The sequence below is a fragment of the Rattus norvegicus genome, chromosome 18 (assembly GCF_036323735.1).
Source record: "Rattus norvegicus strain BN/NHsdMcwi chromosome 18, GRCr8, whole genome shotgun sequence".
Taxonomy (NCBI): Eukaryota; Metazoa; Chordata; class Mammalia; order Rodentia; family Muridae; genus Rattus; species Rattus norvegicus.
Window position 1 is genome coordinate 1,066,493 of NC_086036.1, and position 16,744 is coordinate 1,083,236.

The window sequence follows — 16,744 nt, forward strand, 5'->3', positions numbered from 1 at the left end:
CTTTGGAGATACTGCAGATCTAAATTATAGTCCAGGTAAACTATCAAGAGTCAAGTACATATGGTTGTCAAAAGCTTATTGATAGATCTGTGTGCCTTAGGACACCTAATTCCAAGGATAAATGGGAAAATGGGCCAATAAGGGAGAAGTCAGATGGGAAATGTGGAGGAAACATACCATTCTGTTTGTTTTCAGTAATGTGCAGCATGTAACTGATTGGCTGACACAAAGTACCTCATCTCCTCTAATGAGACAGAACCATGTGGGAGTTTCAAAGTATTTCATACAAATAGTGATAGAACTTACAGAGAATTGGAGTTGCTGTAGAGAACATCAGAATCTTCTTATTTATTTTTGTTTACTTCAGTCACACAAGAGAGAAATAACAACTTATATTCATATAAAAATGTGCACATTATTCATTCATAATAGCCCAAAGTATCAACCTAAATATATCCACCAGCTATAATGTATAAGTGATAAACTCAATGTGTTATAGCCATATGGTGGAATTCTCCTTGGGGAGGGGGGGGAGAGATATGCTGGCACATGCTGTAGTATGATCAAGCCTTAAAGATATTATGCCAGCCCAGTGGTGGAATATTTGCCTGCAATGGGAAAGACCCCAGAATCAATCCTCAGTGTCAGAAAAGACAAAGTATTAGGCTAAATTAAAAAAAAGAAACCAGACACAAAAGACCACATGTCATGTGGTTCCATTTCTATGAAGTGCCTTGGGCAGGCAGATCTCTAGAAAGTAGATTTGTGGTCTTCTTGTAGGTAAGAGTGTTCAAAATTGATGATGGTATTACCTGTACTACTCTGAATATAACTAAACTATTGATTTTATATTGGTAGTAATTGATTGTATGGTGTGTGGATTAGATATGAATTAAACCATTAAGTCAAAAGAAGATAAAATTTAGGTTTACTACATGACTTTCATAATTCTGAATAATTGGGCTAAAAATGAATGATCTTAAATTATAATGTAGATGGCATCCTCAGTAGATGGCTTCTGGGAGAGCAGTGCACCCCCCTGGGGGTGGGGAGCACTCTGAGACCTACAGTGCACAGAATCTGCTGACATGTATGTTGTGCCACATTAGGAGAACAAGTGCATGTTACTACACTCTATGGCATACACTTTGTTCTGCCCCGGTCAGGTTTGATCATTTTATTCTGTGTCTGCTGGAGAGTGCTACATGCCATGCAGGAAAGCCATGTTCAGGGAGTAAGTAATGAGCTGTGAATGTTGTAGGCCCTGAAATTAGATTTGCACTTCACTTAAAAATAATACAGAAAAAACTTTGCTCAATAAACAGAAGTAGCTTAAGCTGACACAATAAATGCAAAATTTAAAAGAAAAAAACAACACAAAGTTCACTCCATTCCCCCTCAGAAAAGCGATTTATACACATGACTCCTTTGGCCTGTCATACACCCTAAGAAGGACAAGCATGAGCTTCCCCCCACACTGTGACTTGTTACATATCCTTCATATCACAGGTGTGTAGGGAAACTCATGCAGAAGGGAACAGTTAAAGTCAGCCATGTTTAAAGGTCCCTCCTGACTTTTGAATGGCCAGGGAGCTGTGAGAATTGCCTTTTTTCTATCCATAACCCTGTTGTCCTTCTACAAGAAGGAAAATGATTTCCGGTGTTCTGGTTCCCTGAGGAATGGGTCCAAACACACCAGGGCTGGGCTGGACACTGCATAGAGAGCTTAGTCCATTCTCAAGCATGCACAGTACACATTACAGTTCTTGCTGTCATTCCTTCAAATGGTGTGCAGTTGGCATGTACATACAACCAAGGGTGAGTCCGCTAAGATGGCTCCTGCTGAACTAAGTGATTCAGTAGAGTACCATTGAGTACAGCCACGTGCAGCTGGAATGAGAGGCTCTGAGAACCAGGCAGAAAAGATCCTCCAGGAGGCAGGATGGGCAGAATTCAAAGGCACTGCTGGTCAATGACATGAACATAACAGGTTCCATGTCCTGGACTGGGCTGCGCTGGGCTGAGCTGGGCTGGGCCAGGTAGGGGTTTAGTCTACACCAGATAACTGCCAGGGAGTAAGGAAGGGGTGGAGAAGTGAGGTCAGGTTCTGTATTGTCAGGTTTCAGGACCATCCTTGGTCTGTATCAACTAGTTGCCAAGCTCATGTGATAATCCCCAGGCTTGGCAATGAAGGATGATGGATAAGACCGCAGCCTCTTGGGACAAAACAACCTCCAGGTAAAGTGGAGGGCATAACTTCCTCAGCAGGGGCAGGGGCTATGAGACCTGGGGCAGGATGAAGACCCTCTAGGAGTCAGAATAGGTGTCCCAGAATGCTGAAGCTGGATGATACTTCTCAGTGGCACTTGCCACCAGATTTGGTTGAAGGTGGCTTCCAAAGGCTGCATGGTTGTCATGTCTCCTGAAGTCAAAATATAGTCTCTCCTAGGACAGGAGGGCAGAGGGGAAGCCACCTTCACTGCCCACACTTCTCTACCTGTGTGCTGCTCTCCCTTTCCCCCAATTCCACATGGAATTTAAATCAAATTCATAAAGTTGAAAATTGTAAAAAGGCAAAGTAGGCAGACTCAGCTAAATGGAAATGAGAAAAAGAACAATGTGGACAAGAAATTTAAAAAAAAAAACTAGGCATGTTGGTGCACTCAGAGTGGGAAGGATCTCTGTGAGTTCAAAGCCAGCCTGGACTGCACTGAGACCCTGCCTTAAACTGTGTGTGTGTGTGTGTGTGTGTGTGTGTGTGTGTGTGTGTGTTGGGGGTAGGGGGGTGCTGAGAGCTTTGCGAAACAAAAATTTTAAGCCTGCATATTTAAAACACATTGAAAATAGTCCATAACTAAACTTGGCAGGCAGGGCTCCTTCATTGACTTTCCTTCCAGCACTGCTATTATGTCTTCTTTTTTAAAGAAATCATTTTAAAGCCTCCCTAGGCAATCCCAACATACCCAAACCTCTTGAAAATGAGAAGCAGCTCAACTGGTGTCTTTGGAGTAGGAGAAAGGTTCACTGCAATTAAATACAAAGCAAGAAACTTCTTTTGCAAAAGAAAAAAGTCTTTTTGATCTTGAATGTAGCACATCTGAAAAACAACATGGTTCCTCAGATTCCATCAGCAATGGGAAAACAGCCCAAGAAGAAGTGCATAGGCTTCTTTCCCCAGGTCGGGACCTCATTACTTGCTGAACTGGAAAGGATAGAACCCATGGTCTGAAGGGGACTCCACTGCCAGTTGACTCTACTGACTATTGCTCTCCTCAACAGAAATACTTGAAGAAGGGACAGCTGGGTACTGGGTACATGTAAGCCCCTTGCATAGCAGCAGCTGCTGGCATGAATGTGCCCAGACTGTTGAGTGACAGGTGACCCAGTTGCTGGGTAGGAGGTCCCATCATGGAGGCAGGCTGGAGAGAGAGGGGATAGTCCATCCCTGGTGTCAGAACTGAGCCCTAATAGGAAGACACAGGAGATGGGAGATATGGGGCTAGCACAGACGGAGCAAGCACCCTACCAATTCTAAAGAGCTGTGGTGGGGTCATAGGTCAAGGCCATACCACCCATGACTCCGTTCCTTGGCCAGGCCCATCCATTTTGCACAAACTTTCCTTGGTTCTGTCCTCTCTTTGGCCCAGCATCAGCAAATTTGCAAAGCAAGAGGCAGAAGGTGCTGCTACTCCAGGGGCCGTCTTTAATATACTTTCCATTAAAGTGGGTGATGATGGCTTCACACTTCTCTGTGGACTCCATCCTTGCAAAGCCGACCCCTCTTCTGGCCCCAGTGGTGTCTCGAAGGATTCCAGTGGCGATAACCTGGCCAAAGGGCTTCAGCATCCCCTTGCTCATCCATTGACAGTGGGAGGTTTGAGATGTATAAATTTGCAGGGTCTTGTTCCTGTTGCTTTGCCATTTGTGCCTGCATACCACTGGCTTTCAGTGCAGTTACAGCCTTATGTGCTGATGATGGACTGTCAAAGTCCACAAAGCCATAGCCTTTGCACTTGTTTGTGGTCTTGTCCAGGATGGCCTTAGTGGAGACAATCTTGCCATATGGCTGACAGAGCTTGACAAGGTCCTGGTCAGTAATGCTTGGCTGTAGTCCTCGGATATACAGGTTGGTTTTGCTCATCTGGTCGTTCCCGCTGCTCCTGCTGCTGTTAGGGGCACCGTTCCTAGGACTCGGAGGTGTCATTTGCTGAGCCACATATAGCTCCTTGTTATAACTAAAAGTCAAAATGCTAGGCCTAGAAGTCACTGATAGCAGCATCTTTTTCTTTACTGGGAGAGAGAAAGGAGGGAGTGAAGGAAAGGGAGGCCATTTGACTTTTCAAGACAGGATTTCTCTGTGTAACACTATCATGGGATTCACTCTGTAGAACAGGTTTGTCCTGAACTCAGACTTGCCTGCCTCTGCTTCCCAATTAAAGTATTAAGGCTAGGATTAAAGCCATGTGCCACTATGCCCAGCTCCAAATTTGTTTTTTACATTGGAGGAAAATAGTTTTGTTTTCCAGTCTTTGTCTTTCCCTGCCCCCTTCCCTGTATCCTGTAACTCCCTCAAACATTTTGCTTTAGAAAAAGTTAGGGCATATTCTTAGAAATCATCTCTGGAAATGTCACAATTAATTTCACAAATACTTCTTAAAAGATTTTATTTTTATCTATGTATATGTGTCTATAAAATTACAGGCAGCACCAACATGCATGCTGGGAATTAAACTCTGGTCTCAAGAGCAGAAAGCATTCTTTTTTTTTTTTTGTTCTTTTTTTTTTCTGAGCTGGGGACCGAACCCAGGGCCTTGCGCTTCCTAGGTAAGCGCTCTACCCCTGAGCTAAATCCCCAGCCCCGCAGGAAGCATTCTTAACTGCTGAGCCATCTCTCTAGCCCCTCATGAAGACTTCTTGTATTTTCCATTGTCATTGTCATTTAGACTTGAAAACTTTATGTGTATAGCTTCATTGATTACAAAGATGGCACATTAGTTTTAGGTTTAACTTCAACTTCATCAACATTTTCATCTCTCTGTAATTGGGCCAGCCTCTCTCTATGGATTGCAGTCTGTGAGCCAGTGATCTCCAAAGTATAGTATAATGTGTTTATCATCATCTCAGAGACACTTGGGTCTCAATGCTGTATACTGCACTGAGCAACACAGTGTTTGTGTACAGCTTATAAAAATTAATACCTACATTCTGAAGAATGTCTAGTCATTAGTTTGGTTCTGGAAAGAATGTTTGATCAAAGTTTGTAGAGCACTTTCCTTTGTTTCTTGTGCTTCTCTTTCCCACCATAGCCTTTGTTTCTACAGCAGCCACTATGTGGACCACTGGTCCTCCCTCCCTTTACCCTGTACCATGAGACAGAGGGAATGCAGGCATGCAACTGAAACCAAGAGTACCTCAGATCTCTTGAGCAAAAACACATATTTCCCTAAAACCAAAGTACAACTACACATTCAGAGCCCTCTTTTAACCATAATATAAATAAGAGACCCAAGAGAGTATTTAAATAGCAACAACAAAAAGTCAGAGTGGTTTCACTTTACTAACTAAAAGATGGGGGCACGAGTTTGCTTTCTCTCATATTAGACCTTTGGAGTTTTTGTTGTGTTTTATTTTTATTTTTTCCCAGCTGTCAACAAATGAGTATGTCCATCTTTCCAAATTTGAAGACTTTAAACAACTGAACTCCAATAATGAAAGTCAGTTAAATAATCAAGCATACACTGTTTTCACAGTCAGGTAAATCTCTACTTCAAAGACTTTCGATGTAGAGGGAAGAGACCAAGCACAGTGGTCATGTTGTATATACATGTACACATGCAGATATGAGCCAACTTTGTCTTGCTAGGAAAAGGTGTGTACTATCAATCTCTAGACTAAATAATCCCCTTGCGGGATGTGTTCCTTTGAGGTCTATCTCTTCAGGATTGTACAAAGAAGTAGTTCTGGGTTACAATCCTTTTGAGGGCTAAACTATCCCTTCACAGGGGTCACATGTTAGATATACTGCATATCAGATATTTACAGTTCACAATAGTGGAAAAATTACAATTATGAAGTAGCAACAAAAATAATTTTATGGTTGGGGTCACCACAACATGAGGAACTGTATTAAAGGGCCACAGAATTAGGAAGGTTGAGAACCCCTGTAGAGAAACATCTCATAAATAAGTACCAGTCCATGAGTTTGGAGAAAGCAGAAGTCACTCTGGGCTGGAGTGCCGCAAATTTCACAAGCAAAATGAAACTTGAACTCTAATAGGATCAAGTTGTATGCAGAGAGGAAAAGACAGAAATACACAAGCTTAATAGCTCAGCTTCCCTTGCTGAGGGGCAACTATTCAAGTGCATGATAAACATGGGTTTGCCTATTCGCTTCCCCAGCAGCTTCGTTAGGCCAGGTTTAAGTATTTGTTCAAGTAGGCAGACTATCTGCTTTGTTTAGTCTCTAATGTTGGGATAGCTAGAAGGGTCACTGGAGATGTAAAAGATTGGTCATTGATCCATCCTGTCACCCAACATAGGCAAAGCATCTCTAATATAAAAACCTGAAATGCAAGAGTCTTCAAAAATTGGAAAATTCTTGAACACTGACATGATATCACACATTAAAGACTCCATAGATGACCTCAAATGAGGGGTTACTATCAAACCATGGTGACCCCTAAGCTCCCATGTAACATTGCTTTTTAGGCTCTGTGTATAAGTGCATCTGAAGCATGAATAAACTGTTTGAACATAGATCCCATCCTTAAGATAACTTAAGTATCTGTAAGTATTCTAAAATTCTAAAAATAAATCTATCCCAAACACTCACCCAAGCATGTTAGATTTGGAGTTTTCAAACTGTGTAGCCTTTGTCTGAGGAGCACTGGAGCTATTGCACTATGAAAGCAAGAAAGGAAGGCTAGAAACAGATGTCCTTGTGACACAGCCCTCCTGCCTTATGTGAAGGGAGCTGGTCAGACCTGGGAGGCTGCACAGGCCCCATCAGAAAATGGGATGAAAGTCACCATGCAAACTGACTGAAAATGAGGGAAAGAGGACAGAGAAAACTCTAGAAATGTTTGCTTTGGAACACTTTATTGGAGACAACAATGGTACATTTTGAAAACCAGAAGTCACAGAAAGAAGCATGCATTGGGCAAATGATGGACATTGAAATTGAAGTCTTGAATTGATGACCTGTCTCATAAGCAAATATTGAAAAGATGAAAAAAAAAAGCCACAGTAGACAATTGAAGAAAGAAATTGTGAACCTTTCACTCCTTTGTAACGTTCTCTGGCATTTTATAGGGACTCATTTCCTTACTATAAAGGAATATAATACTACATTCTGACTCAGAAATCTGTCTAAAGTAGAATTCTTCTCAGTCCTCAGTAATGGTCATCATTTTGAGACAGTATCTTTCTATTTAGCCCAGGCACTGTCCTCCTGCCTCCTTCTCTTAAGTACTTTGGTAACGAGTATGTCTGGCAGAATTGCTAGTATATGTTTCTACACGTGCATGTGTACATGCTTGCATGTGTACATGCTCCACATTTTCTATTCTTTGCACATTCACCCATCTGATGAGTATCAAGAGCTGAAGATAATGGATGAGTTGGTATACCTAATTGGTAATAACATGAAGGAAACAAAGAAAAGCTTAAAGCATTCACAGTTTTTTAGGAAACACATGAGGACCTCCATATTTAACCCAGGCTGGCCTCAAACTCATGGTCCTGCTGTGCCAGCCTCCTGAGGTCTGGGATACAGGTTCTCCACCCCTGTTGGTAACACATGGCAGGGAAGACAGTACCACTGTGGAAGTTTAGGCAGAGAATTCTGCACTGTTCTGTGAATGTGATAGCTCACCAACAGGAAAGGAGAGGCAGAATCTCTTCTGGAAGAGGCAGAAAATAGCAGCCACTTCCTGCTCAGAGTTAACCCTTCCCAACTCCTTTATGATTCCCTGTACTTGCAGCCTTATAGTCCCACCATTAAGGGCCTCATCACCTAACTTCAGGATGGCTTATGTTCAGATCGTGGCTTCAAAATTATGCAATGAACATAAGTAGAATGGGGTCCTCGGGAATTCTGGAGTGAGGATCTGGGATCCTCTTGTAGCTCCTTGGTCTTCATTTTATGAAATAAGCTAAATACATCTGTGAGGCATTGAATGTAAAATACAAATGTTCACTTCGGATTTGGATATTTAAAAGTCATAAATAATTGGCAGAAATACAGACTGTATTAAAATTTGGAATGAGTTGTAGTTCCATGATATAGTAGCACTTACGTTTGAGTTGTGCTCCAAACTCAGAAGAGGAGAATTCAGAAAAGTGAATTATTAATTCATATATCAGCCTGAGCATTAATGGCGTGAGTTTGTGCTGGCAGTCTTACAACATCTGAAATCACTCAGGGCTGTTCTTTAAATAGCCAATAGTCTTATCTCTACAATCAAATTTTTTTTAAATTTTTTAAATGTGGATTTTTACATGACAACCTAGCACATGTATCATCTGACCCCTTTTATAATTTTTTTTAAAAAAAATCTCAGAATGTGACATGTAATTCAGAGGAGAATTGTAATTGATGATATACATGTAACATGTGTGTATATACTGTAACTTTTAAGGTGCATTTCTTCAGAAATAAGTGTACTATGTGTTGACCAGTCAGAGCTTTAAGCTCTGTTTCTTGAGTCTATTTTATTCGTTGAATAATGAGAGAACATTTCCATCCTTGATCTTGGAGCTCACAGAATCTATTAAGTAAACTGATAGATACACTATGAACTTTGAACTTTAAAAGTGTATGCTGCTGCTGTTACCATTACTTCTCCAAAGTCTATTCTTTTAACTCAAATGCTTCTGCATGGAGTTGATTCAGGCCACACCAGAATACAACTGTTTACTACTGGGTTCACTTCCTCTCCTTTTTAATCTACTTGGAATAGTAGACATAGTAAAGGGAGTTACCTCAACCAGCTTTCTACAGAGCAGATAACTATACTCACCTCATTTTCATCACCCCCACAGTAAAAATCAGCCTTCAAGTGAAGAGAGAAAAGAGAGTACAGGAACAGACTTGAACAAAACAAACCAGATTAAGTCAAGAGTTGTGGGACAGATCAAACTGGGCAGAAGGCTTTCAGAGAATTGGAGATGATGTGCAGGTGGTCACCCTGAAGCTATTTTATCTTGGGTCATCTGTGATCTCTTCTAGCTGTGAACATGTCTGCTGTGGTTCAGATGGAAGGTCTTTATGCTTCATAGTTCATACAGTGAATGCAGGACTGGAACTCAAATCTGGTCTTTTTGCTGTCTTAGCATCAACATTTAATGGAGCTGTTTCCTAAAATAGAGAGTTCTAGAAGAGAGACCCTGATGTGGGCCAAGATATAACTGCTCTGTCCCATGGTTTCTCCTCAGTATCTATCGCCCCTCTCCCTCCTTTAGCTATCACTTCCTCCTGAGTTTTTCTTTTTGTCAGTTGCCTCTCCCCTTAAACTCTAGCATTTTGTTTTGAGTTTTATCCCAAATAATGAACTAGGAATGTGTAAAAGCCATAGATCTGGTACTGTTTTTCTTTTTTATGGCAAAGTCAACTAATTGACAGATACCTATTGCATTTGTGTTACATATTTCAGTTGGTGACTGCCATGTAAGACACTCAAAAGAAGTAGAAAGAATAAGCCTTCATCTCAACACACTTCACCTGGATATGGATGAGTGGAGAACATATGCCCTATCATCACAGAGCAACACAGTTCCTTTCATGGCTGTCTAAAGGAAGATAGCATGTAATCTTGGATATTCTTAAGAGTGACTTTTGGTTCAAATGACTCCTGGGAAGGCTGGGCATACAGCCTACAAATACCAATTCAACAGAGATACAATATCTAGACAAAATCTGTATTTATGGATTTGGTTTTCAGAAAGCTACTCTTTTCCTTTATTACCTATTAAATTATCAGATAACTACCTAAGAAGACCCCCTATCTAGTCCCCAGAAAGAGGAGACTGTATTTGGGCATATGTTTTCAAGATTTTAAAGTGCATCTGTTGATTGGAAGTATACATATTATAATCCTTCCCTCATATATATATATATAGTAAACAGTAACGTTCCAATCAAAATAATTTGCTGACAACTTCTAATATTAAACATATAATAATTCTAATACCAATAATCACCCAAACTGCTGTTTACCTGGAATGACTTAAATTTAGGCAATTTCCCAATTTGTAGATATGAATAATCCAGTTTAAAATACCTTTCTCATTGTAGAAGTTTATTCTGTCAGTAATTTGGCCCTTCCTGTTGCCTCTGATGTTCCTTAGGACAGGACTTTGAACTGTCTACATACTACACTCCAAACAATGTTCTGGAGTCAGCCTAACAATCGCAGCTTTGTGCCTACACCCTAAGTGTACTTATCAAAGTACACTTCTTGCAGTTTCCCCAAAATTTCATAATCTCCCACATCAGGGTATCCTGTTCTGCTAGTCCCAAATCTGCTTTATTTTCCCTACAGTTCAACAGATAACATGGGTGACACAGAACAGAATTTTAACCACTAAGCAGGGCTCTTTAATGGAGCCAAATAACTTGACCAAAAAGTAGTGTTATGATCAAGAGTTGATAACCATGATGTTACTTGTTTCTAGTTGTCATATCATGTATATAAGTTACAGATTCTGACTTAAAGTCTGTGCAGAGACAACACAGACATGGAAAAGGGAAGGGATGGGGTGAATAGTTATTAAGAATATCTGCTGCCAGAAACTCATTATGGACATTTGCTTCATACAAGAGTCTAGATGTTGTTCTAAATTTTTGTCATGTGTTTTCAGGACATTCTTTAGGCTGACCCATCAAAAAGAGTATTCATTATCTTTCAACACTTTTTGTGTCTGGACAAGGTGTAAATTCAATATAATGTTGGGATCCAGATGTTGAAGGTACTGAGATTTTCTTTAGAAGTGGACAAAATTTGGAATGCTTCCCTTACTTATCTCTTGATATTCAGAAAAAGTCAATGTATAAAAAGTCTCGTGTGTGTGTACCTCAGTGGGACAAACACACACACACACACACACACACACACACACAGAGAGAGAGAGAGAGAGAGAGAGAGAGAGAGAGAGAGAGAGAGAATTTTGTTTCTCATCTTTTTCTAAGTTCAACAGAATTTTATTTTAGTGGCCTTAACAGAACATGCATTATAAGCAAGAGAGTAGACTTTTATAAAATTTATATCTTTATGCATGTGTGTGTACCCATTGAGGCTAGAAGGACACATTGGATCTCTTAGAGCTAGAATCACAAATGTTTGTGAACTGCCCAGTATGAGTTGCTATCACCTGAATCCTCCTCTGACAGAGCAATAAACACTCCTAAACCTCTCCAGCTTCAAATGGGCTTGCTGATAAAACTCAGAATCTAGAGCTCAGTCAGTAAATTGCTTGCCTCAAAAATACAATAACTTGTTTAATCTCTAGAAGCCTTATAGAAACACACACACACACACACACACACACACACACACACACACACACACACACACACGATGCTTGATAGCCCTCTTTTGTAATTGAAGATCTGTGGGGATGGAAACAGGAGAATCCCTAGGATTTGCTGGATAAATAATCAGATAAACAATATAGCCTAATCTGGAAGTTATAGGCCAATGAGAGATCTTGTCTCAAATGAATAGATGTTTAGGACTGGGCAGATGGCTTAGTGTTTAAGAACAGTGGCTACTCTTTCAGAGGTTCTGAGTTCAATTCCCAGCAACCACATGGCAGCTTACAACCATCTATAATGAGATTCGATGTCCTATTCTGATATGTTCCTCTGCTGGTGTACAGATATATACATGCAGACAAAGCACCCATACACATAAAACATAGAAACAAATCTTTTTTTAAAGAGTAGATGATCTTGTCTAGAGGATGACTAAGTTAAGCTCTAGCCTCTATGTATATATGTTCACACATACATGCACACATATGCACCTGCATACATATTAAATTAACACCCATGTACATAAGAGATCCAACAAGAGAAGTGAAGAGAATTGTAACATCAAAAATAAATACAAAATAAACACCCCAGTGCTGCTAGTCAAAATTGGAGAAGTTAAGACAGCAGATGAGGGTGAGAGGCTTGGCATCCAAGAGGAGTAAATGGTAAGAGTATTGGTTGGCCTGGAGTGGGGTCAGGTAGGTGACTCATGGAGTTGGCAAGCGAATATGTGAATAGTGACAGGGAAATAACAGGGGGGAAAATACCTTACACAGTCATTGGGTTGAAGTTGATATAGTGTAAGATCAGGGTAACTGGTGTGTGTTTAGTTGGTGAGAATGAGCTTCAAATATATGCTTTCAGTGTCTGTTGTGATGGCATTATGGTCATGAAAATAAATGGAAATGGATATTGTCTTAGTTAGGGTTTCTATTGCTATGAAGAGACAGAATGACCACAGCAAGTTTTATAAAAGAAAGCATTTGATTGTGCTGGCTTACAGTTCAGATGCATTGTCATCATGGGAGAAAGCATAGCTGAATGCAAGCAAATATGGTGCTTGCGAATTAGTTCTATATCTAGAGCTGAAGGCAGCAGGGAGAGCAAGTGGGCCTGGCTTGAACATCTGAAATCTCAAATCCCACCCCCAGTGACACACTTCCTCCAACAAGGCCACACCTACTCCAACAAGACCATACCTAACAGTGCCACTCCCTATGGGCCTATGGGGACCATTTTCATTCAAACCACCACAGGTATATAGAAGGATTTGACATCAACTATTATGTCATACCAGGCAGGGACTGCAACAGGCAAAGCTGATAGGGATATTAATGAAGGTCTCTCTTGAGGAAGTGGCCTAAAGAGAAAGAATGGTCTAGATGTGGCTGCTAAGAAGGTATATGCAGGTGCAGTAAACATGGACTCTAGGCTGAGTCCTAAGTCATAGTTAATTATGAAAACAAATCATTAGCCCTTGTTGTGGAGTTGTCATAAAAAAGGTGTGAGCTGCATTCATCTTTGGGATAATTATCAGTCAATATTAAAAAGCCTTGTAATTTTAGACAATATGTAGCGGTGTTTGCTTTTTGTGTCTTCAAATGATTCCTTGAAACACTTATGAACCATTGGCTGATTCTCTTACCATCTCTTGTTATCAATAGAAAGTCTACATTTTAACAATCCCTTTTCCCTTTTCTCAGTGATAGTGACTTTGAGGAGGCATTTTAGTAGTGATATATTATTAGCAACAGGAAGATTGGGCTTACATATTTAATTTTTAGTTGATTCATTTAAAAAATTCTCTTTATTCTTTTACATCATTGCTGTCATTCCCTCTCCCCTTGCAATTCCTCCTATGTCCACCCAAGCCCTTAAAATTCATGAATTTTACCTCTTACTTTTAAATTTTTGTTACATATGTCTGTCTCTTTGCTTGTCTATCAATTCGTCTATATCATTAGTTATCATCTATCTATCATCTATCTACTCTCACAGGTATATGCAAATTCAGCCTACTAAATCCATTTATCATTGCTCATATACATATTTGTTTAGAGCTGACCTCTGGGTATTAGTTATCCTAACTGGGTGTCGTCATAGCTTGTCCTTGAAAATCAACTCTTTGTCTCTCAGCAGCCATTTTGCCTGAAGTTCTTTATTTGGGGAAGACCCCTGTAAGATTTGCTCCCTCAACATCCATCCATACTGTCATGTCAAATGGTGGCATTATTGTGCAGGTCTTGTATATACTTTTGAGTCCTCAAGGCTATAGCTTTCCCGTCATATATGAAAGAGACTTATTATCTCACAGCATGTATCATGATCCTCTGGCTCTTATAGTCTTCTACCTCCTTCTATGACATTCCCTGAGCCTTAGGTTACTGCAAGTTGTAAATCATATGGAAAAGTCTTTAACCTGGTGATTTATGGCCCCACTGCTAGTCCTGAAGTTCATCTTCACTACTAACCCACATGTCCTGATAGCTCCAGAGAGGCATGGGAATGTTACTGACTAGAGGGGCCATATGTCCCTAGTTAAACCTGTATAGACTGTATTTCACTCTCTATAACCTTTCTTAGCAAAGCTGTCTTCCTGGTGTCAACTGCTTGTCTTAAAGAAGGAGGTTCAAGAATTCCTAAGAATTGGGAAGGAAAAATCTTTAGATCACATACTCCTTTTGAAGTTCAATTATGGACTTCATCACTGAGACAGGATAAGGAGAGTTTGGCTGATTCTAGAATACAACTTTGAGTATACAAAAAGGAGAGGGGAGTGGGAAGAAGGAGAATATGAATGGGAGAATGAGAGAGGGAGAATGAATGAGGACATAAACTCTAGGTAGAGAGAGCTTGTATTGTGGTTGGAAAGAAGGCAGCCCTGCATCAGACACAGTGCTTCTCCAGTTCCCACCAAGGCCTACATCAAGGAACAGAATATCTGCCACAGTTGAAGATTTTGGGCTATGGGAACAGTAGCACTTTCTGGATTGCACTGTACTCTACACATTTAAAGCTCTGCAAAAGTCTTTGGAGACGTTGAAAAACAAGGGCAGGTCTCTCTCTTCAGGTAAACAAGGGTAAACCTGAGTAAACAAGGGTAGGTCTCTTTTCACCTGAGAGATACTGACCATGCCTCTCTTGAGGCAAAGGCTTACTCAGACTCAAAAAAAGAAATCCATACTTTGACTATTTTTTATGCGTAGAAATATCAGGTAGTGGAGCGGAATGAGATGGCTGGAGCTTGGCTGCCTACCCATCTTCTCACACCTGTGAGGTGATTCCAGCATACCTTGCTCATATGTGATATAATATTTCCTACACAGCCCTCTGGTTGTTGGTGGGCCTATTGCCACTGAATCTCAGTTTTTGTTCGTCCCCTGTGCCCTTGGCACAGACCTGATAGTTCAGCAGTAATTTTCTGATTGAGCATATTGAGGAGTTACTCCTTGGCTGGTCAACAGAAATCTCAATGCCCAAGACATTAGGAGAAACCCCAGTCACAACAGTTTAGTAGGCCAACCCTGGGGCCTGACTCCCATCAAACTGTTCATTTTTAAATAGGGAAGCTTGAGCCCAAATTTTAGTGTTCATAGTGAGACTATTTTCAGCTTTCTCAGATACAACATCTGTAAATAATCAATCAGAAGCCTTTTATAAAACAATGTAAGAAAAACCTCAAATCCATTCTAAGGCTGCAACATTTAAACAAGATTTTTAACCCATAGGGTCGCCAAAATCAATATGGAGCTTCCTGCACATAAAAGCCCAGAATTTCATAGCAGTGTGGGGACAAGAGCTATGATCAAATTTTCCCCTTCCTAAATTATATACTGCTTAGTATTAATGTAAACAGAAGGCTGGATGGAGATGGCTGTGGCTGACGTAAGTTCCCACTACAAACCCTTGGTGTCTGTGGTAGTAGGGGTTGGGAGAGCTGTCAGGCTGGCTGGGCTGTATATTGCAAAAAGGTCACTTGTAGGTCATTCCACCATTTAAGTCTTCCATGAGATTTAGCATGGGACTTTTCATTGTGCATAGGAAACTAATCAGGGACATTAGATAATAAGTTTTCATGAGATGATGGTGTTCTGCATGTTGGCTTAGTGATAGCTAGTAATACCATTCCAAAGTCCCTTACTTTTTCATCCCTGTTGGATGGAGGGGGAGGTAGTCTTCTGTAAGAGATGGTGTTAAACTTGACTTTGAATAAACTCTCAATGCAGCTACTCACAAGTTTCTGGGTTCTACCCATGTACATGTACATACCACTGACAGAAACCAACAGCAACAACAACGAAGCCTTTTCATCTCTCTCAGCTGCATAATTTCTCCCAAGGAAGAGAGTCTGTATATGTTCAGAAGACTCTGCAATACTCTGTCTACCCTGAACCAGTAAGTTGTAAATAAGTGGCAAAGAAATGGCCAAAAGCCAGCTTTCCCATTAGACCCACCCTGGCCAAGGTGAAGCAGCCATGAGTTCAGTCCCCTAAGATCTCATCTGCAGGCTTCTCAAATTACTGGGGATCTGTATTAAGAAGAGTAACTTCTAAAGTTCTCCTGGTAAGACACTCAGGTGGTGAAGGGTAGTGCCTAAACAACAATCATGACACTGAGCTGTTTTTAACTGGAATTTATTTTTGAGGGTATTTTGTAAAAGAGAAAGAGAATGGAGGTGGGATGGCTCAGTGGTGACACTCTTGCTGTGCAAGGGTAAAGATTGGAGTTTTAGTCCCTAGAAAGGCTTGCAAATGCCAGGCGAGTGTGATGGCTCCTATACTTTTAGTTTCAGATTGTGGAGTTCCCATTTCCAGAGCAAAGTAGCTAAAGAAAACAGAACAAAACAAAAAACCTAGCCATGTTGGCAGGCTCTGGGTTTGAGAGATTCTGCCCTGATGAAGAATGTGGGCAGAGCTATTAGAGAATTGAGTTTCCACATGTATTTATTTGCACACATGTAAACACTCACAAACATGTACCACACACATGCAAAAACATGCATGCACACATACACATGCATACCATACACATGGAGAAAGAAAAGGAAGATGGAGATGGACACACGTGTCAGTTTTAATCGTATATATTTGGGATTTGGAGGGGAAGGCACATCATCATGGTTGTATTTATAGGTAGTTCTGTGTCTGCCATGTGTTCTAGGCTCTATAAATACTGTTTCAGCAACTAAGCAACAAGAGTAATTACAGGGCA

At 40.7% G+C, this 16,744-nt stretch overlaps 1 protein-coding gene and 1 pseudogene across 1 annotated transcript in view; one reads left to right on the forward strand and one right to left on the reverse strand.

Annotated features, from left to right (window-relative positions):
* Positions 1-16,744, forward strand: part of Colec12 (collectin sub-family member 12) — a 187,669-nt gene that overhangs the window by 60,706 nt on the left and 110,219 nt on the right. The gene's annotated exons all lie outside the window — the stretch shown is intronic.
* On the reverse strand, positions 3,191-4,279 carry Rbms2-ps1 (RNA binding motif, single stranded interacting protein 2, pseudogene 1; annotated as a pseudogene).